This window comes from Panthera onca, chromosome E3 (genome assembly GCF_046562875.1).
Source record: "Panthera onca isolate mPanOnc1 chromosome E3, mPanOnc1 haplotype 2, whole genome shotgun sequence".
In the NCBI taxonomy this organism is placed as follows: domain Eukaryota; kingdom Metazoa; phylum Chordata; class Mammalia; order Carnivora; family Felidae; genus Panthera; species Panthera onca.
This window is the reverse complement of record NC_138354.1, coordinates 29,984,634-30,007,812: the sequence shown is the minus strand read 5'-3', so window position 1 is coordinate 30,007,812 and position 23,179 is coordinate 29,984,634. Positions and strand designations below refer to the sequence as shown.

Here is a 23,179-nt window from a genome sequence, read left to right as displayed (position 1 = left end):
AAAAGGACACTGTTAAGGGAATGAAAAGAGCCACAGGAGAAAATATTGAAAATCAAATTTCTGATGAAGTAATGGTATCCAGAATAGATCAAGAACTTGCTCAATTCGATAAGAAAAGAAACCACCCAATAAAACAATGCAGAAGGGATTTTTTTTTTAATGTCCTGGCAGGAGCATGCCTTTTCTTTTTATAATTATTTGTTTTTGGGGGGGGAGGGAGGGAGGGGGAGAGAATAAGCAGGGGAGAAGAGGCAGAGAGAGGGAGAATAAGAGAATCCCAAGCAGGCTCCTTGCTGTCAGTGCAGAGCCTGACTCGGGGCTCAAATTCATGAATGGTGCAATCATAACCTGGGCTGAAATCAAGAATCAGACGCTCAACGGACCGAGACACCCAGACACCCCAGGGCAGAAGAGATTTGAACAGACACTTCTCCAAAGACCAATGAGTAGTAACACATGAAGAAATGCTCAACATCATTAGTCACTAGAGAAACACAGATTAAAACCACCATGAGATTCCATCCCACACCTGTTAGGATGGCTAAATTTAAAAGACTGACTCTACCAAGCACTGGTGAGAACTGGAACTTTCTTACCCAGCTGGTGGGAATGTGAAAGGCACAACCACCTTGGGAAACAGTTTACCAATTTTTTAAAAAGATAAGCATACAGGGGCGCCTGGGTGGCTCAGTAGGCTAAATGAATGACTCATGATCTCAGCTCAGGTCTTGATCTCAGGGTTGTGAGTTCAAGCCTTGCACTGGAGTCTACACTGGGCATGACGCCTTCTTAAAAAGAAAAAAAAAAAAAAGATAAACACACGATCCAGCCATCTCACTCCTTTGTATTTACCCAAGATGCATGAAAGCCTTTCAAAGTCCTTTCAAAAGCCTGTACATGAAATGTTCATGGGTTCACGGTAGCGTTATCTGTAATCACTCTCAACTGGAAACAACGTAAATATCCATGCCACTCAGCAGTAACAAGGAATGGATTCTTGCACATGAAATCGTGTATGATATGGATGAATCTTAAAATAAGTATGTTGAGTGAAAGAAACCAGGAGAAAAAAAATACATGCTGTTTGATTCCATTTATGTAAAACTCTAGGATATGGAAACTAACATAGAGACAGAAAGCAGAATAGTAGTTGCTGAAAGATGGGAGAGAAAGATTCTAAGACGACAGTAACAACCAACACCCAAAAAACCAAACAGCCCAACTCGAAAGAAAGAAGCCACTCTCGATTTCTACAGGTGTTTTTACCTGAATGGAACTAGTGGCTTCTATTTGAGATAAGCTGAGGTCTGGATGTAGTGTTTGTACTTTCTCCAAATATTTGCCCCTGTGTTATTTTTAGAGAGAGCAGAAGATTACACAGCACTCACTAATATACCATGACAACCAGCAAAACACAGAGGCAAACACCAGAGCAACCATTCACACTTCCAGCACCGAAGTGCCCAGAAAGCAGCTACGGACTCAAAGCATCACAAGAAAACACAGTGACAGCTTTTTAAGAACAGTGAGGGACAGAACCATGAGAAAGAGCAACCCTAAAAGGTTTCCCGTAAAATCTTATTCAACGTTTCCCTAGGAGAAATTCGCACATGTCCATAATGGAATGGGGGGAAAGTCACGTTTCACATTCGACATCTTTGCCCCCAAGTTTTACATACGTATTTATGTTTTCACAGCACGAAAATAAAACCACCAGGGGAAAATGCAAAAGGTATGTTCTGCTCTGTAAGTAGATGTCTCTTCACATTTGTTCTCATTTCCTTCCGCCCGTTTATCTTTTCCACTTGCCAAGAACAGCCCTGGGAATAATCACCTCCCACACCCAAATCTGGGGATATGATAATTGGCGTCGGATGACAGGAGATGACATTTTTAAAGTCACTTTGAACTTCATAACATACATGTAATCTTTAAGCATGTAAACACTGCTTCTGCTCCTACATTTAAGGGAAGGGGGTGTATATGGAAGGTGGCCCAATTACAAGCATAAATTCACCAAAACTCTGTATTGGTTAAAAAAAAAAAAAAAATTGCAACCCAGGAGATCAAGTGTCATTTATGTAACAGTCATCTTCAAACACAAGGCCCAGAAAATGGTCTCTATCAATCAAAATGACTTCATGGTTAATATGAATCAAGATGTGAGTTTTTGAAAACCCATATAATATTAATAAAGCTAAGGGAAAATAAATTCTTTGCTGCATTGACAAACACACCCCATGTATCATTCACAGGAGATGTTGGTACTACTTTACACAAAGTGCAGTATTTGCAAAAGAACCAGTTTGGGACATTCACATATTGTCTCTCACAAGCTTATAATACTGAAAAGAACCAAAGATGTTTGTTCACTTTGCACCAACACACCCGTACCCAAAACGCAGGTCTCAACCAGCTGAGAGGACCTCGGCCATGCGGCACACAGAGCTTGTGACTGATTGTCTCTGCTTCTTCACAACCAACTCCACACAAACTTAAACATGAGAGACTCAGGGTGCCTGGGTGGCTCAGTCGGTTAAACATCCACTTCAGCTCAGGTCATGATCTCGTGATTCGTGGGTTCGAGTCCTGCATCAGGCTCTGTGCTGACAGCTCAGAGCCTGGAGCCTGCTTCGGATTCTGTGTCTCCTTGTCTCTCTGCCCCTCCCTGGCTCACACTCTGTCTGTCTGTCTCTCTCTCTCAAAAATAAATAAACATTAAAAAAAAAAAAAAAAGACTTTAAAAATCAGAGACTCAAGGGGCACCTGGGTGGCTCAGGTGGCTGAGCATCTGACTCTTTGTTTCAGCTCAGATCACAATCTCACCATTTGTGGGTTCAAGCCTCACATCGGGCTCTGCTGCTGGCAACACGGGGCCTGCTTAGGATTCTGTCTCCCTCTCTCTCTGCCCCTCCATGGCGCGTTCTCTCTGTCCCTCTCAAAACAATAATTAGATAATTTTTAAAAATACGTTATTTATTTATTTTTTTCTTTTTAATGTTTATTTGTTTTTGAGAGAGAGAGTGTGCAAGCATGAGCAGGGGAAGGGCAGAGAGAAGGAGACACAGAATCTGAAGCAGGCTCCAGGCTCTGAGCTGTCAGCACAGAGCCCGACATGGAGCTCAAACCCACAAAATGTGAGATCATGACCTGAGCCGAAGTCAGACGCTTAACCAGCTGAGCCATCCAGGCACTGCTAAAAAAATTTTTTTAATGAGAGCCTCAAACAGAGCCAGTATTGTTCCTGTAGCCTGGTAGCACAGACGGCAGCTCACTCACCACCAAACGGATGTTTGCTCAAGGCTGCTAAAAAGCAACAGAAAAGTTATGTTAGGAAAGCAGTGACCCTGACATCTCTGCTAAAGAACCCTCCACACACATGCATAAGGAGGCCCAAGCAAAGATACAAGGGCAGCACTGTGTGTAATGAAGAAAAATTCAAAACAACCCCAGCCAGATGGGAATTAATAAAACCGCTACAGTCACCCAGCACACTAGAGCACGGCAGTTAAAAGGAAGTAGAGCCATAGGGAATGATACCACTGGACATCTGATGCTTTGTGGAGCTTTTAAAAAGACGAGCTACATAACATGTACAACAGGAGGGATACATAACATGTATCACTGGAGGGAAGATAAATCCCACCCCGAACACTATACTTCCCATGTATAAATACACATCAACACAAAACAAAACAAAAAGATACAGAATGACCCAAAATAAACTCCTAATAAGATGAGGGGAAGCAGGGGAAGGGAGAGCTGGGAGCGTAGGGCCCCCTGCTACACAAAGAACAAATAATAAGAGAAATAGCAATTTTCTTCTCCATTACTTTCTGCCTTTTTTACGTATACATAAAAGCACCATCAATGCTACATGCTAATGTCTGTACCTCAGATAATCTGACCTTTTTAGAGCTTATCCGAAAAAGCAAAAAAGAAAAAGAGCAAAACTTATTATTCACAGCTGCCAACTCGAGCTTATTCTAGTTCTGGAATGAACCTACTGAAACATGACCTCCCGAGGTTAGAGGTTCTAAGATTGATCTGATGAGATGATACCAGGGCATTCTGTACAACTCTAATGTCTCTGCAGAAAATTTTAATTTACATCTTTGTAACCTTTGGTATATGGTTGGCATTATTTGTGGAAGGGTGTTGAAGCAATGATCCCCTTTCTGAACCAGGAGACCATTGCTTCTTCTGAAAGTTGTCACCGAGATTACACTGACAACACATCCTCCTTCAACCCTCCTCCAGATGTGTCCTGCGGGGACCCCCCACCATTCCTTCACATGGATGGCAGGCCAAAAGGAGGTGAACACGGTTACCACAAGCATCCCACCTACTCCTCCACTGAAAATCACAGGAAATTCACATAATGAAATGCAAAGGAAATGAATTTAGACTCCAAGACCCAGAGGCACCAGCAAGAAGCAACTGTGAAATGAAATATTCAACTTCCTCCATACTGACCTACAGATTCCATGCACTCCCCATTAAAATCCCAGCAGGCGAAACTGATGAGCGGTTTCTACTAATCATACGGAAATGCAAAGGACTAGAATGCAAGAAACAATTCTGGAAAAGAAGAATGAAGATGGAGGGTTTATAACATTTGATTTCAGCACTCACCGGAAAACACAAGCATCAGGACTGGGGGGTAACTGGCCTGCAAATAAGCATTCTCATCAACAAAACACAGCACACACTCCAGAAACAGACCACAAATACACAGGAAACTGAATTTTAACACAGGTACTGCCACAATTCCATGGGGAGAAAATAATCATTTCAACCAATGGTGCTGTAACAATTTGATAGCCATCTGGGAAAAGCATGAACATCAAACCATACCTCACGCCATACAGACAAATGGACTCAAAACGGATCACAGGCCTAAATGTAAAACGTCAAACGATAAAAATTCCAGAAAACCTTGGTGACCTAGGTACACATGACCTACCTCGACATGACCTGGGGAGTCCTTTCTTAGAAAGGACGTAACAAGCATGAAACATAAAAGGAAAAAAAAAAAGAAGGATAAAGCGGACTACATTGAAACTAAAAGTTCCTGCCCTTTGAAAGACATCTTCAAGACTTGAAAAGGCAAGCCCCAGACTTGGTGAAAATAGTCACAACCTAGGCATCTGACAAAAGACTTGTATCCAGATTATACAACCGACTCTAGGGATTCCGTAATAGAAAGACAAACGAGCTATAAAAACAGGCAGAAGATTTGAGCAGCCACTTCACAGAAGATGTACGCAGCGGCTAATGGGCCCAGGAAGAGGCGCTTACCAGGGAAATGCCAATCACAATGAGATACAACCACGTACCCACCAGAAGAGCTAAAATTAAAAAGCCCAGGTCCCTTACTCGGGGTGTCCTATGCCTGCTCCGTTCACAGCCTGGCCCCTACCTAGTATTTGAGGTGCTCAGCCCGCTGGGAAACATGGACTTTCTCCCAGAAAGTAATGAAGGCAGGCTGTGTTCTCTGGCTCCAGCCTTGGGCTCTAACCCACCAAGACTAACAGCGCGGTCGCTGGCAGGCTGGGAGGAGCTGAGGAAGCTTTTGTTTAGGCTCGATTTAGGTTATCAGTAAAAACCTGATGTCATTAACTCAGGTGACCTAAGTACCCAAGCTGAAGGGTTTCCCTGCCATCTTCTTCATGCAAATGAATGTCTCCAAGATCTTTTTTTTTTTTTTTTTGAGAGACAGCAAGCTGGGGAGGGGCAGAGAAAGAGAGGGGGACTGAGGATCCAAAGCAGGCTCTGCACTGCCAGCAGTGAGCCCAACGTGGGGCTCAAAGTCAGGAACCATGAGATCGTGACCTGAGCTGAAGTCGGACGCTCAACCGAATGAGGCACCCAGACGCCCCCAAGATCCTTTAAAGGAGGGGTTCTCAAAGTGAGGGCCAGGACCGGCAGCATCAGCATAACATGGGAGTTTGTCGGAAAGGCTGCCCCACGGTCCCCATATGGGTCTGCGTCCTTCCCAAGATGTGGGGGTCCCAGTGAGATGTGCGGCTAAGGTTGCAACGAAGGCTCCCGTTAAACAGTGTGGGTGGAGGCCCTCCCGGACTATCAAATGTCACTAAAATGGGGGCAGCACACATGAGTCAGGGCAGCCAGGACCCAGGCATGGGCTGTATCAGGAGTTTGGCCTGCAAGGAGAGAGGGTCCCAGAGAGAACTTGAGTTTTTCAAGCCACATCAACCTGGGGGACGGGCACAGAGAAACAAAAAAAAGTACAGGAAAAAAAGAGAAAGATTTAAAACTAGATATTTTTTTCTAAAATGGAAAAAAAAAAGTGACATTTCAACACAAAAGAAATGCAAATGCTCATGAATTATTCAGATCCAGGTGACTTGAATATATAGACAGAACAAAAAGATCAAAAGTATTCCATCCTATCCCCTGGCTTGGTCACTAGATCAGCAGACCCTGGTTTCTCACCCCGCATGCATGCGGGAGGCCTGGGGTTGGGGTCACATTGATTCTGTGCCATCATCTGCCCCAGGGCCTTTGTTAGGACGCAGAAAAGAAGAAACGTTCACTGGATTTAAGCTCTTTCTGCAAGAGTGAACAATGAACAACTCCCATCACCAAGGAATTCAAAGTTTCTGCTTCCTCTGAAAAGGAGTCCAGACAAGTTCAGTGTCAGGACAATCCTGGAACTGTGGTTGGAGGGCACTGGCCAAGGAGGTTCCCCAGAACCACGAGGAGGACCGCGCTGAAATAAACCCTGAATGTTAATTCCTTCCATAATACGTTTTGAGGACCTACCTTGTGCAGGTACCGCTCTGGGACACTGGAACCAGGACAGACCCTCCGTCCACGTGTACAAGCTCTGTGGCCTCTTGCGCGTCTTCTGCCTGGCAGATTAAGTCAAGTCAGACCACCCAGCTCACAGAAGGTGGGAGGGCCAGCCTCTCTCAGGGCCCCTCCGATCCTGGGCACCTGGGGCATCCCACCTGCCCAACAAGCTACAGATGCTCCTCTATTATTCTGCTCCCTCCCTTCCCTCACAAGACAAAACTGAAAAACAGCACCTGTTAAGAGACTGATTCCTGCTCCACCTGCCCGGTTAGTTCTGGGCTCTGCTCCCATGTGAATTTCCTTCATTTGCTAATTTCTTTTAACTTTGGCTAAGCCTCTGCCACTTCTGCACAATCATCCCAACTGCTCAACCCAAAAAAGGAGGGAGACACTGGCACCAATTTTATCCTCAACTAGTCAGAGGCATTGCTCAGTAAGCAATGTTTTAATTCTGAAAATGTTCTTGAGTTTTCTATTTAAAAATGTTTATAAAATTTTGGAAATTATTATTAATTTTTTGGACGTGTATTCATTGTTGAGAGACAGAGCACGAGCAGGGGAGGGGCAGAGAGACAGGGAGACACAGAATCCGAAGCAGGCTCCAGGCTCCGAGCTGTCAGCACAGAGCCCGATGTGGGGCTGAGATCACAAACCTTGAGATCATGACCTGAGCCGAAGTCAAACATTTAACCGACTGAGTCACTCAAGTGCCCCAAATTTGGTAATTTTTATTTATTTTGAGACAGAGGGGGGGGGGGAGAGGGGGGGAGAGAGAGAGAGAAGGAGAGGGAGAGAGAGAGAATAAGCAGGGGAGGGGCAGAGAGAGAGAGAGATAGAGAATCCCAGCACAGGGCTCCATCCCACTAACCTTGAGATCATGACCTGAGCCAAACTTGGACGTTTACCAACTGACCCACCCAGGTGCCCCAATTTTTTTTTTAATTAGGGAGCTGCGGTGAGGTTTGCAGAAAGATCTCACACACTGGGTGCAGTGTCTCAGGGTTCCTGTCCCAGTGTCTGAGGGTAAGTGTTGGTGCCTTTTCCACTCACCGTCCCAAACCATGACATTTAAAGCAACTTGGTGAACACAACTTCCCGGTATTTAAGTTTCCTATTTGCCTATACAGTTGAGTAGTTTCCTAATGTATGTCTTCATATGCCCTACAAGCATCACTGGTACCAGACGGGAAAGATGCATATAGCAGAACGTTCTGTGCAGCAAAAGAGCTGCGGACAACATAAAGCTACTTCCCAGAAACTGATTAAATCAACTGCGATAGAGCCCCTCAAAAGGAAACCACTATTAGCTAATTAACCACTAATAGCTATTAAAGAGAATAAGGTAACCCATCCTTGTAGAATGGTCATATTACCGTATATACTGTAGTATATATAATTTACAATATTGGGTTATGCATAATATTAACGAAACACAGATTAGTGTTTGTTAAATAATCCACTGTCACTTGTGATTATTTTCTATGACTACAAGCCGCTGTATTAATACATCATACATCCATTCATGAAAAATCCAAGAGAACTGCAGAGTCGGTCCATGTGTATAAAAATAAGTTTGAATACGTACATACATTTGAGTATATAAATATGAATGTGTCTATCAGTTGTCTGGCGCAGCCGGGCTCAGCCTTTCCGGCGCATCAGCATCGCCTGGAGGGCTAGTGAAAGCCCACGTTGCCTGGCTCCACCATCGGGTGTGATTTGGCAGGTGCCGGTGAAACCGCCAAGTCGCAGGGCGGCAAGCTCCCAGGTGATGGCGCTGCTCCGGGACGAGGCAGACACCCTGGGCTTAACCGCGGCAATCGGGGGAAAGGAGCTTTGAGCTTATTTCTTAAACACTTACTCATTCATTCAACAACCGTCGCCGAGCGTGTGCTCCGCGCAGGGCAGCCGGGGACCGCCCGGGGAATCCGGCTGGCAACGAGCACTGCCATCCCTTCTCCCGCTTCCGGGCTGCTTCGCCCCAGAGGGGAAACTGAGGCTCCGAGGAGCGCCCTCCAAGGTCTCAGACTGTCTCTGGAGGAGCTGGGATTCGAACACTAGGCACCGAGTACCCGACAACTGCTCCGCCGACTCCGGAGCTCCAGACACGCCTCCTGCCGTGGCCGTGGGGACTCCGGGGCCGCCACCCCACCACACGCGGGGACCGGGTTACCCTCCAAGCCCAGCGGGTCGGCCGCCGGGAGTCTGCGGAGAGCGTCCGGCGCGCGCCCGCTGGAGCCCCGCCCCTCCCGCCGCAGGGAGGGGGCGGGGCCCCGCGGGGGCCGAGCGGGCGCGCTCGCGCTCGTGCCCGCGGGGCGAGCTCACGGGAGCGACGCCAGGATAGAGGCTCGCGGAGCCGCCATTCTAACGCAGGCGCGGTGGCCAAGTGGTAAGGCGTCGGTCTCGTAAACCGAAGATCACGGGTTCGAACCCCGTCCGTGCCTGGAGTAAGCCTCCCTAGTGGCGAGACTTTTTAGGGTTGGGACCACTTTTCAAGAGCTGGCCTCCGGAGAGGCCCCCGCCCGCCTGCCGCGCCGAGAGCCTCGCCCCTGGGTGCAGATGGGTGCGGAGCCGGCCAACTGTTTTCACCTCGTGTGGCTCCAAGCTCTGCTCCCGCCCTCGCAGGAGGTGAGCGTCTGGGTGGTCCGGCCTCGGCGAGTCCGCAAACTCTGCCCGCTCCGGGCGGCGCCCCCCGCGGACGGCGCCCCCTGCCGCCCCCCGCGGGAAGCGGAGGGGCCCCCAGAAACCGTGGCCCCTGGCAAAAACCCCACAGCTGCTGGCACTCGACTCGAGAGCCGCTAAGCTTTTCCCCTAACTTGAAAGCCCAATTTTATCCTCTCTAATGAGAGGACTGCCGTTGCCTGATGCCGGGCCCACACCCAGAGGCAGCTGCTGGCTGGCTTGCTATTTTTAAAAAGAAATCCGTTGCAGGCACTGCATGAAGAGAGGAAATCCTGCCCAGACCTAGACCCGCCTGAGCCTCCGTTTGCCCTTCTGTGAAATGGACGCCTGGCCAGCTGTAGGCGTTTGCGTGCTGCCAGACGGACTGGCCGTGGAAGCGGCCCCGGGAAACGGAGCTGGGGTCACAGGGAACCTGTTTTCTTCGCATCACGAAAGGATGCACCGCGGGGCTGCTCGAATGCATTTAACCACGCGTGCAGTGGCCTCGACCCGCCGGGGTTTTGCGCCCTCTGAAAACCAGCTTGACCTCCTCGGGGAAACCCGGATCGGCCCGAGATTCCTAATCGAAGGGAGCGTTAACGGAGCTCCTGGTGGATACGTGGTGGAGCTGGACTCCGGGGGCACCTCGGTGACCGAGCCACATCGGGGCGGGCTCTCTCGGATTGGAGGGAGGGCGCCTGGGGGATGCGATGGGGAGCGAGGAGCCTAGCTGCAGCGGCCAGGGGCTAAGAGTCCCCGACTACCACAGCAGCGGCTGTCACAGTCGTCAGCCTTCCTCAGCATCCCCTGGCTTGTTAAGCACCGATCGCTGGGCCCCACCTCCGGGGCTTCTGCATATTCGGTAAATCCGAGATGCGGCCTGACTACCCCCCACGTGGCCCTGATGCTGCCAGACCACACCGAGAAGCTCTCTTCGCCCCGGGGGTCGCCTTAAAAGACAGGTTCTCGTTCTTCAGTGGCGCCGAGACCCTGCATTTCTAACTTGCGGCTGGGTGACGCTCGTGTGGCTGGGCCCCGCCCTCCCTGACTGGGCAGAGGGTAGAAGGATCCACATCAAATTAACAGCTGGCCAGTCGGAGATCTGTGCAAAGGATTCCTTCACATCTTATCCTGAAAACTTTCACATTGTTTAGATTTAATAGATGACTGTATCACGTGCAGAATTTTTTTTTTTTTCCAGAATCTCTCCAGAGCCCACAAACCCAAAGATAACCTATTAGGAGGCAGGCGAGTTCGAATGATCCAGAATTAAGACAGATAATGATTGAGTGTTGTCTTCTCTCCCCTGGAGCATTCATTTCTTTTTAAAGAAGCGCCACAGGGGTGTCTGGATGGCTCAGTGGGTTAAGCATCTAACTTCTGCTCAAGTCATGATCTTGTGGTTCGTGGGTTCCAGCCCTGAGTCAGGCTCTGTGCTGACTGCTCAGAGCCTGGAGCCTACTTCAGATTCTGTGTCTCCCTTTCACTCTGCGCCTCCCCTGCATTCTGTCTCTTTCTCAAAAAAAAAAAAAAAAAAAAAAGTGTCACAAAGGAACACTTAGGTTCCTTCCATTAAACAACAACAACAACAAAAACCACACTCCCCCCCCCCCCCCACTCAGTTAGGCCAGTATCGGTGGGAGGACGTTAGTCCACACATATTTCCTGTCCTTCTCTCCAAAGAGTAAAGCCTCACTCAGTGCCATCATCCTAGGAAAACACCCATTCTCACCACCCCCCAAAACTGTCCCTACCATGCCCACCCTCCTTTGCCCCACATGTTGAACGGGCTTCAGGAAAAGGCAAGTTACATAATGTGCTGTAGGTACCATTTTTCCAAAAAAAAAAAAAAAAAATTGCACAAAATGTCTAAGGGTATATATTTATGTGTGGGGAAGTGCTTGCTGTTTTTTGTTTGTTTTTAAGTTTATTTATTTATTTTGAGAGAGAGGGCACGCACAAGTAGGGGAGGGACAGAGAGAGAAGGAAAAAGAGAGAATCCCAAGCAGGCTCCCCACCGTCAGCACAGAGCCCAATGTGGGGCTCGAACTCATGAAAGGTGAGATCATGACCTGAGCTGAGATCAGGAGTCCGACCCTTAACTGACTGAGCCACCCAGGTGCCCCGGTTTTTTGTTTTTAAGCCTGGAAGACTACACATGAATCTCAAAGTCATCATCTCTGCTGGAAATCTGGGGATACCACGGAGCTGTGAAACCAGCTTGGTGCAGGCTGTCGAATCAGACACTAGTGAGCCAAATTCTGAGTTTGGGTCCTCTTTTCACGGAAGTGGGTAAAGCTGATGGTGTGTCTGAATAAGCAAGCCATTGTATGTTGGTTTGAACCACTTGCGCTCCTGAATCTGTAAAGCCATGTTTGGGTTCCCGTAACTTGTCTGTGAATTTCTGAAAGTCAGCTTGAAGTCTGCTGTGTTTGTTCAGTGACAACTTGACCACTGGGGAAAAGGTGGGTTTGCACAGGGAGCTCTGTAAGGAGAGATCACGATGGTCAGTGACAGAGAAGGTGAAATAAGAATTCTGAAGGCAAAGAGGGAGCCCAGGTTCCTGGGTGGTAGCTAGGAGGGGCTGTTGGTTAGCAGAGGCTGCACGGGGAGCAAGCTTCAACAGTGACACCGTGTGGCAGCAGCGTGCAATAGCAGGGCCGCCATGGTTTCTCTCTGCTGGGGGAATCTACCAGAACCTGGGGGGGAGCCATGGACCCTCCACTTAATCTCTGTGGGCCTCAGTTTCTCCCATTCTATAATTGGACTGGCACACACTCACTTGGTTCTCATGCGAGGGAGGCTTTCTGAGACAACATTGTAAACATCCACCAACCAGGACATGAAAGGGCAATCCATCCATCCCCTGGCGTCATGGGCCGCCATGAAAAGGAAGGATTGATTTATGGATCTGGAGATTCATTTAGTAAGAAAAGCTGTGCCCCGTTTGAGGGAGGTGGTTTTACAGCTTTATTCAGGTATAACTGATAACCAAATAAACCCCCGCGCATATTGAAATGTATAGAATTTGATGAGTTTGGACATAGGCACACACCTGGGAAACCATCAGCACATTCAAGGTGAGAGACATACCATCACTTCCAAGTTCCCTGTGCCCTTTTGTTCTTTTGTGTGTCTGAGAACACAACGTGAGATCTGGCCCCTTGAGAGAGTTGTTAACAATAGGCGCTAGGTTGTACAGATCTCTAGAATTTGTCCATCTTGTATAGCTGTAACGTTAGCCGATATGCTTATAAATAAGCATATTTATCCATACACATAGATTTAAAAAAAATTTTTTTAATGTTTATTTTTGAGACAGAGAGTGAGCGGGGGAGGGGCAGAGAGAGAGAGAGAGCGGGAGACACAGAATCCAAAGCAGGCTCCAGGCTCTGAGCCATCAGCACAGAGCCCGACGCGGGGCTCGAACTCACGGGCCGTGAGATCATGACCTGAGCCCAAGTCAGACGCTTAACCCACTGAGCCGCCCAGGCGCCCCATACACAGAGATTTTTATGTTGGCTTCTCAGAATGTTCCAGAACATCCACATCCCATGCAGAAGGCTCCATGTCCTGCTGTTGATCATGGAGACGTGCAGGTGGGGTGAGGGGTACAGAGGGATTACAGAGCAAAGGACCAATTTTTTTTTTCCTATTATCATGGCCTCAGGAAGGGAAGCTGTGTTACTTCCGAATGCACTGTTTTGGCAGCAAAAACTTACAAACTTAACAACAGGGGGGAAAAAAAGAGAAAATATAAAGAGTAAACAGATGCCAGGGCTCTGGAGAGCACAGGCGTTCACGCAGGGCCGGCCCTGCATGGATGAGATGCCAAGTTTGCAGGGAAAAAGCTCCCTCTTGGGGCACCTGGGTGGCTCAGTCGATTGAGCTTCTGACTTCGGCTCAGGTCATGATCTCACGGGTTGTGGGTTCAATCCCCGCGTCGGGCTCTGTGCTGACGGCTCAGAGCCTGGAGCCTGCTTGGGATTCTGTGCTTCCCTCGCTCTCTGCCCCTCCCCCCACTCGTGTTCTGTCTTTCCCTCTGTAAAATAAATAACATAAAAACAAGAAAAAGCTCACTCTTGTCTTCCAAACTGACCCCCTCCAAGGAGAGGCCTCCAGCCCACTGCCCTGGCGTGTCTCCCACCTGGAATGACGTCATGTGCTTTGCAAACTTCCAGTAAAGAATAAAAAACGGCGCTCTTAATAAGAGAGTCAGTGATTTGTAGCCGTGCATGAGTGGAGAACCACATTTCAAAACCAGAAGCGTATTTCAGGCACGAGTAGCACTTAAAAGAAAATATTGTGGCAGGCCCCTGGAGGCAGCAGACGTTGTTTATGTCATATCAACTTGAGTTTTGCTTAGCAAACCACCAGGCCGGCCCACAAAGAACGCTGCCCGAGAGTCTGTTCCCTCCCGTCCCCGCCCGGCCCTTCGAACCCAGGTGAGCAGACCTGGGTTTTGGCTTACCGTGGGTAAAAAAAAAAGAACCCTTGAACTCCAGGCCGGGCGGGCTGCAAAATCCCTCACAATTCTTGAAACACCCCCAGAAAAGAAACCCCGTACCTTCCTTTGAGAAGCGTTGGCGGACAGACTCTGACAATATCCTGAGCGATTCTTGCCTTCTGCTGTTCACACCCCGTGTCTTCCCTTCTTCTTAAGTGGGACGACAGTGCCCTGCGGGATACGGCACAGGTGACGTGATGTCACTTCTCTGATTATGTTGCATAAGACGGCAGCACCCATCTGGATAGCAGACGCTCTCTGGCTGCTTCAAGGACACGCGCGGCCGTGCTGGGGAGGCCCACACGGCAAGGAACGGAAGCCAGCCAACAACATGGCAAGAAATCGAAGCCCTCAGTCCAACAGGCCACGAGGGACTGAATTGTCAGCAGCCGTGGGGACTCGGAAGGGAGTCCCGGAGCGCCTGGGTGGCTCAGTCAGTGAAGCATCTGCCTTTGGCTCAGGTCATGATCTCACGGTTCGTGGGTTCGGGCCCCGCGCCGGGCCCTCTGCTGTCTGTGCAGAGCCGGCTTTGGATCCTGTGTCCCCTCTCTCTCCCTGTGCCCCTCCCCTGCTTGGGCTCTCTCTCTGAAAAATAAATACATGAACAAATAAACACATACATACATACATACATACATATGGGTGCCTGGGTGTCTCAGTAGGTTAAGTGTCCGACTTCGGCTCAGGTCATAATCTCACGGTTTGTGAGTTCGAGCCCCGAGTCGGGCTCTGGGCTGACAGCTCAGAGCCTGGAGCCTGCTTCCGATTCTGTGTCTCCCTCTCTCCTCCCCCACTCATGCTCTGTCTCTCTCTTTCTCTCTCAAAAAATAAACATTAAAACAATGTTTTTTTTAATATATAAATAAATAAAACTTAAAAAAAAAGGGAAGACAATGAGTCCCTCCAGTTGCTCTGGGCTTGAAGGTTTGTAGCTCACGCCTACTCCCCACCTCCCCCAGTCCGTATGTCGAAGCCCTAATCCCCAGTGTGATGGTATTACTCCTAAGAGTTAGGCCTTTTGGGGGGTAATTGGGGCAGGATGAGGTCTTGAGGTTGAGGCCCTTGTGGCGGAATTAATGCCTTATTAAAAAAAAAAAAAAGGACGGGGCACGAGAGCTCGGTCTCTCTCCACCCTGTGAGGACAAGAAGGCCGTCGGCAAGCCGGGAAATGAGCCCTCACCGGACACCGAATCTCCCAGCACCCTGATCTTGGACTTCCCGGCCAGAAGTGTGAGAGATAAAAGTGTGCTGTTTGAGCACTCCCTGCCCCCGGTCTGTGGTCTCCTGTTACAGCAGCCCAAACCGAGGAAGCCGCCGGCTGAGCACCGAGAAGAGAGCCCAGCCTGGACTGGAGCCTCGCAGAGGACCCAGCGGAGCCGCGCGCAGACTGGGAGACAATAAATGCCTGTGGCCTCAAGTTGCCAAGTTCCTGGTAATCTTGCTGCTGCAGGAACAGATAATTAACACAGGAAGAGTCTGATGAGGAACACGGAGATCTAGTTTCCATCCAAGTCCCCACAAGGTCCATGGGGACAGCTGCCCGCAGCCCAGCGACAAACCCAGAACCCACGCTCGCGACCCTTTCCTCCCGCCTCCGTACCACCTTACCGCAACCCTAGCGACCTAAAACCGCCCCGTTTGCTAATCTTTCCGTTTCTGCGGGTCCGAAGCCCAGGTTGGTTCTGGGTCTCCCACAAGTCTAAAGTCAAGGTGCTGCCCGGCTGGGCTATTATCAGGAGGCTCCGGATGAATCCGCTTCCACGCTTACTCAGCTTGGTGGCCACATTCAGTTCCTCCTCGCGTGGGTAGGACGGGGCTCTGTTTCCATGGCGCCTCGAGGCCCCTCTCCAGTCCCTGCACGTGTGTGTCCTGACATCCGCACATTTCAAATCTTACTTGGCCTTCTGCCTCTTTCTCATGCAAGCCAAAGAAAGTTCTCTGCTTGGAAGGGGCTCCTGGACTGAGACTGGGCCCGCCTCAATCTCAATAGATAATCCAGTCTAATCCTCCTATTTAAACGTCTATGACTCTAGGGGGCGCCTGGGTGGCTCAGTCTCTTAAGTATCTGACTTCAGCTCAGGTCATGATCTCGCGGTCTGGGAGTTCAAGCCCCGCGTCTGGCTCTGTGCTGACAACTCAGAGCCTGGAGCCTGCTTCAGATTCTGTGTCTCCCTCTCTCTCTGCCCCTCCCCTGCTCATGCTCTGTCTCTCTCTATCTCAAAAATAAATAAACATTAAATAAAATCTATGACATTAATTACATCCTCAAAGTCCTTTTTGCCACAAAACACAACACGTTCATAGGTTCTAGGGATTAAAGCGTGGGCATATTTGGGAGACCATTATTCTGCCTACCCCAACCCTTGACTCACCCCTCCTTCCTCCCCTGCTCATCCAGTTGGTCAGCGCCTAAACTCTCGCCAGTCACCTCCTGTGTGTTGCTTTAGACCTTCATGGTTCCATTTCTTCTTTGATGACTGGTGCTTGGACCATTGCAATAGACTCCCGCCTGGTTTCCTTTGCTTTCAGTCTTGTTTCTCTTCCACGCTTCTTCCACTGTCACCTGACCTCTCTCGAAAACAGCAGTGAACGTGCCACCCTTATCGTTCCATCCTTCACCATATGCCCACCACTACCAGGATAAATCCTACCTCCTTAGCATGGCATTCTGGGCCCCAAGTGTCCTACCGATCTCCCCCGTGCTCTTCGGTGTTTTACAGCAGCCTCTCTTATTCCTTCAATTCGACTTGTTCCTCAGTCCTCTGGGCCTGCACTTAGGCTGTTCCCTCTACCTATCATGGCCTTTCTCCACCTCCAGCTTCCTGAAAAACTCCTACTCATACCACAAAACTTCGCCTAACTTAACTGTGATTTTGAATCATTCCTGAACTCGTCAGTTGGAGTTGCTATTTCCTCAATGCAGCACCAGTGCCTGGGGTCTCTTGCTTTCACAGCACCTAGCACGAATCATTACAATTACCGCCTTGCATGCCCAATGCATTTCCCACGAGACCAGAGGTCGAAAGCTCGGATGCCCAGGGGAGCCAGACAGGGTGTGTGCATGTGTGAGACCTTCTGGGTCTAAGACAACAAGGACTCCGAGAGGCCACGCCGGGCTAAGAGCCACCACGTTTCCGAAAATCTCGTGTTCAGTGAGATCCAGCCTCTCCGCTCTGGCCCGTAAACCGTGCGGAAATTCGTCTACACTAGGCTGTTCATAGCAGCGTTGCTGGGAAGGGCGAAGCGTCCGTCCAGGAAAAGAGAAAAGCAAACTGTGGAGTGCGCACAGAAGAGAATTAAGCTCAGCCAGTTCAAATAAATAAACCCTAACTCCATCCAACTCCGTGGATTAGGCACACAAAACGTGGAGCAAAACACAAGGCAGGCAGGGAACGAGGAGGCATCTCGATACCATTATACAGAGCAAACATCTTGCAAGTTGTACAGAGCAAACATCCTGTAGTTGTTTCTGGCTACACAGGCGGTAAAAGCATACAGACAGGCCTGCATGTGATGACGTCTACATTCAGGACGGCGTTGTCTGTGGGGATGTCCGAGGTGGCCAAGAGGGAGAAAGGGCACACGAGGGGTATTGAGTGAATCTCAATTTGCTTTATTTGACTTACGTATTAATTAAGCCACCATAGGTGGTAGTCTATGGGCATCTATTAACTTATCCTCTATTGTTTTGGGGCACCCGGGTGGCTCAGTCGGTTAAGCATCAGACTCTTGGTTTTGGTCATGATCTCATGGGTCATGAGTTCAAGCCCCGCGTCTGGCTCAGCACTGCTGGTATGGAGCCTGTTTGGGATTCTCTCTCTGTCTCTCTCTGCCCCTCCCCTGCTCTCTCTCTCTCTCTTTCTCAAAATAAATAAATAAACTTAAAAAAATTATTCTCTATTGTTTTGGGTCAGCCTGAAATACCTCCCAATTACAGGCAAAAAAAAAAAAAAAAAAAGGTGGGCGGGCACCTGGGTGGCTCAGTCGGTTGAGCATCCGACTTCGGCTCAGGTCATGATCTCACAGCTCCTGAGCTCGAGCCCCGCGACGGGCTCTGTGCTGACAGCTCAGAGCCTGGAGCCTGCTTCTGATTCTGTGTCTCCCTCTCTCTCTGCCCCTAACCCACTCACATTCTGTGTCTGTCTCTCTCAAAAATAAATAAACATTTAAAAAAAAAAAAAAAAGTGGGTCTAGTGTGGTCTAACCCACATCAGGCCACCTGGCTCAGAGCCTGGCACATAAATGATGAGGAAAATATGACTTGCACTTTACAGATGGCATAGTTGAGAAGAAGAGAGAGGAGGTACTGTCCCAAAGGTCCAGAGGATGGAATGGCATGGGGTAGGGTTAGAGACACGTGGGCAGAGGCAGAAATGGCCCATCCCTGGGCCTTTTCCAGAACCAGCCTTCTCTGACTCAAATTTATGCAGACATTTGCAGAATGTGGCATTCCAAGGTCACACTCCAGAGGGACTGAACAGCCCTTTAAAGCCCCCTGTGGGCCTCCAGAAGATACCAGAGCCAGCATGAGTGGGGAGAGACTCCAACAACCCAACTCCATGGCTTTAAGAATTCTACTTCCTCTTTGCTGGCCCATCTCATAGGAAGCTGCCTCTGGCCTCTCCCCAGACGCTGTCCCAACCCAGCTGGGGTGACTCTCCTCTGACCAGCTCTCCCCTTGTCACCTACACGATCCGTTCTCTTTCTCAGACTCTCTGTCCCTTTCTAATGTATCCGTCCCCTGTCTAGGTTCCCCGATCCCCTCACCCATTACCCTGACGGGCATATCAAGGCCTTACTCCCAAGGCTGCAGGTGGAGATTCAGGCCCTGGATGGGACCCTGTTGTCCCAGGCAGCACTGAAAGTTGCACATCGCATTCTCCCGTGGTAGACACTCAGAAATTTCTATTTCAGGCCATAAAGTTTGGGGCTGGCCAAGCTTTGCATTAAAAAAGAAAGAATTTTAAGTCAAGGGGTCAAAACCCAAATATCTATATGGCCAGGCAGCTGACCTAAGTGAATCCAGTCAGGCAAAAACTATATGGCCTTAGCACTTTGCGTACTTTTTTCTGCAAGGAACAGCAGCTCCCCTGGCTGAAACTGCCTTTAAAAATAAGGAAATTTATTATGCATTTACCAGGGGGTACCACTACGAGAGGTAGGGTGGGTTTCTCAGCTGATTTCTTGAGCAACGACATGCGGCCACTCGGGACACAGGTTCCTTCCACCATCTCTCTTCTCTGCCAGCAGCATGTTGGTTTCACCCCAACGCTGGCCCAAAATGGCTGCTGCAGTTCCAGGCATCACATCCAAATCCATCTTGTCTCATTGGTGGGGATTGTATCACATGATTATTCTCTGACCAAAGACTGGTCGTTTCCTCTGAGCCAAAGAGCTGAGCGGCAGAGGGGTGAGGAAAGACAATGAGAAGAGAACGTCCCTGACTGAGCTGAGGAAGCATCGGGGACGGTCACCTGAAACAGAGATGCTGGCGTTCATAAGCCACCTCTTCCTCCTGGTCTCTGAGCCAGGCACCACAACTCACAGCCCCCTTAGGTGCCTGCTGGGCCTTATGATTGGTTCCCACCGGCGTGGGACACTTCCTAGCCGATGCACTTAGTTGGTTTGCTTTCCCTGGAGGCTCCTTCACCGTCTTCCCAGTTCACGGAGAAAGAAGGAAGTCCTAGAAGATACGAGAGCCATGAAAGAAAAGGTGCCCCGGTTCCTCAAGAACTTGTGGACCCCCGTGCTCCCCACTCCTTGGGCTGTGATAATATGACCAAGAAAAGAAACTGTATTGTGGTCAGCCACCGAAAGTTCGGGCTCGTCACACAGCTAGCCTCCCCTGACTGATACTGGGTCCCACTGTCCTGCTCCAGCCGACTGTTGCCCTGTGGGAATGCGGCCCCGCATTGCCCAGTCTTTTGATCATCTGATTTTTTTTTTTAATTTTTTTTTTAACGTTTATTTATTTTTGGGACAGAGAGAGACAGAGCATGAACGGGGGAGGGGCAGAGAGAGAGGGAGACACAGAATCGGAAGCAGGCTCCAGGCTCTGAGCCATCAGCCCAGAGCCCGACGCGGGGCTCGAACTCACGGACCGTGAGATCGTGACCTGAGCTGAAGTCGGATGCTTAACCGACTGAGCCACCCAGGCGCCCCCTTTTTTTTTTTTTTTAAAGAGAATCCAGAAATCTGGATTTTTTAAATATGAAACTTCCTGATTTAAAAATGTTGGCCAACAAGTCAAATTTATTATTATTATTTTAAATGGTCTGCGGGCCAAACGAAACACATCCGCGGGCTCCACTTGGCCTGTGGGCTGCCCGTCACCACCTCTGGTCAAATACTTCAAATCCAACAGCATTTCTTTTTAAGTTGGTGCCGGCCGGAGAGGCGTCGCGAGGTCCGTTGTCACGCGGGTTCCAGACGGGTCTATGCGGACGCAGGCGCCCCCTCCACTCCTTCATCTTCCAGTTTCTTGACACAGCTTGGCCACTCTGCTGAAATTCCAAGGAGCCGACTCTGCATTTCTAGGGGACCAGGTCCCGCGTGGGCCAGGCTGACTCACCCACCCCAGTCCCTGGTGCCTGGGACCCCAACCACAACTTAGAGTAGACAAGGGAGAAACCCTCAGGCGTTTGAATCTATTCCTAGCCCGTTTAATAGCGACTGATCGTTGCTACAATTTATTGAGCGCTCACTTCGCCAGACCCCAACAAGCACTTTGTGAATCAGGCGATTTAATCCTTTTAACATCCCCATTGTTGGCAATCAGGAAACTAACTGAAACTCAACTCCAGAGGGCCAAGGACTTGTCCCAGGTCACAGCCCGATTGATCTCTGGCTTTCTCTCCGTTGCAAATGTTTATTTATTTTTGAGACAGAGGCAGGGGAGGGGCGGAGAGAGGGGGGACAGAGGCTCCCAAGCGGGCTGCACGCTGACAGCCGAGAGCCCGATGTGCGGCTCGAACTCACGAACCGTGAGATCATGACCTGAGCCGAAGTCAGCCGCTTAACCCACTGAGCCACCCGGGCACCCTGCAAAGGCTTTCTTAACCGGCCTTTCTCACACACCAGTGTCATGATGCCTCTAGCAGGCGAGGGGCTTGTCGCCAGCAGACCAGGAACCGCAGACCCCTCGGTCTCACCAAATGGCAGCTTATCTTTCGGTCTACACAGGGCCTGTTGTTCTCCCCCTCTTGGGAGCCTCAACATTTTCACAGATGGGACATCACTATGGTCCCAGCCCGGCTGCTTCCTTTCCAGTACTTTTCATTCTTTCTTTAATTCATTCTCTAACAAAACTTGATTTCACCCCACCTACCGTGGGGGCTAGACAGGGCAGGGTAGCAGGAATCCAGGCCTTTTCCCTGAGGCTCCCACTGCCTGGTGTGGCCACCTTGCACTTCCGGCCTGGGCCTTGGCATCTGATCCGGGCCAGAAACCCGGGTGCGGGTGGGGCTCCTTCCTGGGAGAAGGGCCGGAGCGGGCCCCTGGGGCTTCCGGCTGGAGAGTGGGGTGTTTTCCGGAGTCTGGCGGCTCTTCCAGAGCTGAACTGCATTTCAGCTTGGCCACCAGCGTGAGTCCCAGGCAGCTGAGCCAGAACAGGCAAGAGCAGGCCTCAAAGGGATTGGGGGACATCTTTTAGGGGGCTTTTAAAGTCCAAGGTAAAGGCAGGGCCCTGGTTGCCTTCGGGGGGGGGGTCTTGCCCCCAGGCCCTGCTGGTCCCAACACAGCGTGCATTTTCTTTCTGCACCCAGCTCCGAGGGCCTGGACCGGGGGTGATGAGTGAGCTTCCAGACTCCTGTGGCCCCGTGCACAGACGTGGGTGGGGGTCAGCCCCTCCAGGCCCCTGAGCCTGTGCCACTGTGGCACCAGGAAGCTATTTCCACTCCCCAGCGGTCTGGCCTTCGCACAGGCCATACCTGCTGCCCAGACTCCACGCCCACCCCCCCCCACCCCGCCCCCAGCTCTTTCCTCTTTCCTCCAACATCGCCTCCTCCAGGTAATAATCCCACGCACAACCAACCATCTCGCAGACTCACTCAGAGGCCCTTCTTTGGTCAAATGTTGCTAAAATCCTGGGCGAAACCCCATTCTCAGTGTGGAGCTACCTATGAACTTGGCAAGCGGGTTCCCTGCCCCTAAGAATGAGCGCAAAAACAGAGGAAATCTGTTTTGGATTTCCAAAACCTCGTTCTGACGCTGTGGGGAGGTGAGAGCAAAGAGAAGGGGGAAACGCAAGAACACCGCCTCCCTGGAAAGATCTTTAGGTGAAGGAACAGAGCAACGTCCGCAGCGCCTCAGATGGACCGTCTCCCGAGCTCGCAGGTATCGCCTTCAGAAGCCGGGGACTCTCAGCTTTGGGTGAGAGACCGTGATGAACTGGGGCGCGCAGCGCCATCCGGAAATGCTTGTATAAATGTCACAGAACCAATTTGCAGCGGAGGAAATACTCAGTAAAAGTCTGAAAATACGTGAACGGGGCCAACTTTTGCGGCATTTCTGATTATTATGTTTTCCACTTGTTAGGAGGTTTTTGTGACGGATTTTCTGTTAGTGGTACTTCACCCTGCAACTTTTAAACACAAAATAAATAAAAAGAAGAAACTTAGAAGAAGAAATGAAAAAAAAAAAAAAAAGCCAACTACCCCTACCAGGGTACTTGTCTCACTGAATCCCTGTGAAAGTCCTAGAAGACACGTTCTATAACTCCCCCTTGACAGGGGCACCTGGGCGGCTCAGTCAGTTAAGCATCTGACTCTGGATTTCCGCTCAAGTCATGATCTCACAGTTCGTGAGCTCGAGCCCCTTGTCAGGCTCCGTGCTGGCAATGTGGAGCCCGCGTGGGAGTCTCTCTCTGCCCCTCCCCAGCTTGTGTTTTCTCTCTCTCTCTAAGTAAATAAACTTTAAAAAATAATAATAACTCCCACTTTGCAGATGAGGAAGCTGAGGCCCAGGCAGAGTCACCTAGCTGATGAGAAGCACCAGCAGGGAGAGTCCAGCCTCTCCCGTGTCCTACCCCGTGGCAGTATCCAGTCATGGAGACCACACGCCAGTGGGACCGGGGTGGGGGGTCCCAGTGGACACCCCCAGCCCAGCTTTGGTCTCTCATGGTGTCCTGACCCAAGGCAGCTGGGCTCCAGAGCTCGTGCCCGGGACCACAGGGGTCAGCATGGTAACTGG

At 50.0% G+C, this 23,179-nt stretch overlaps 1 non-coding gene across 1 annotated transcript; it reads left to right on the top strand.

Moving 5' to 3' along the window:
• Positions 1-9,194: 9,194 nt before the first annotated feature.
• On the top strand, positions 9,195-9,266 carry TRNAT-CGU (transfer RNA threonine (anticodon CGU)). Its single transcript has one exon. It is a non-coding gene; the product is annotated as a tRNA-Thr (tRNA).
• Positions 9,267-23,179: the final 13,913 nt, after the last annotated feature.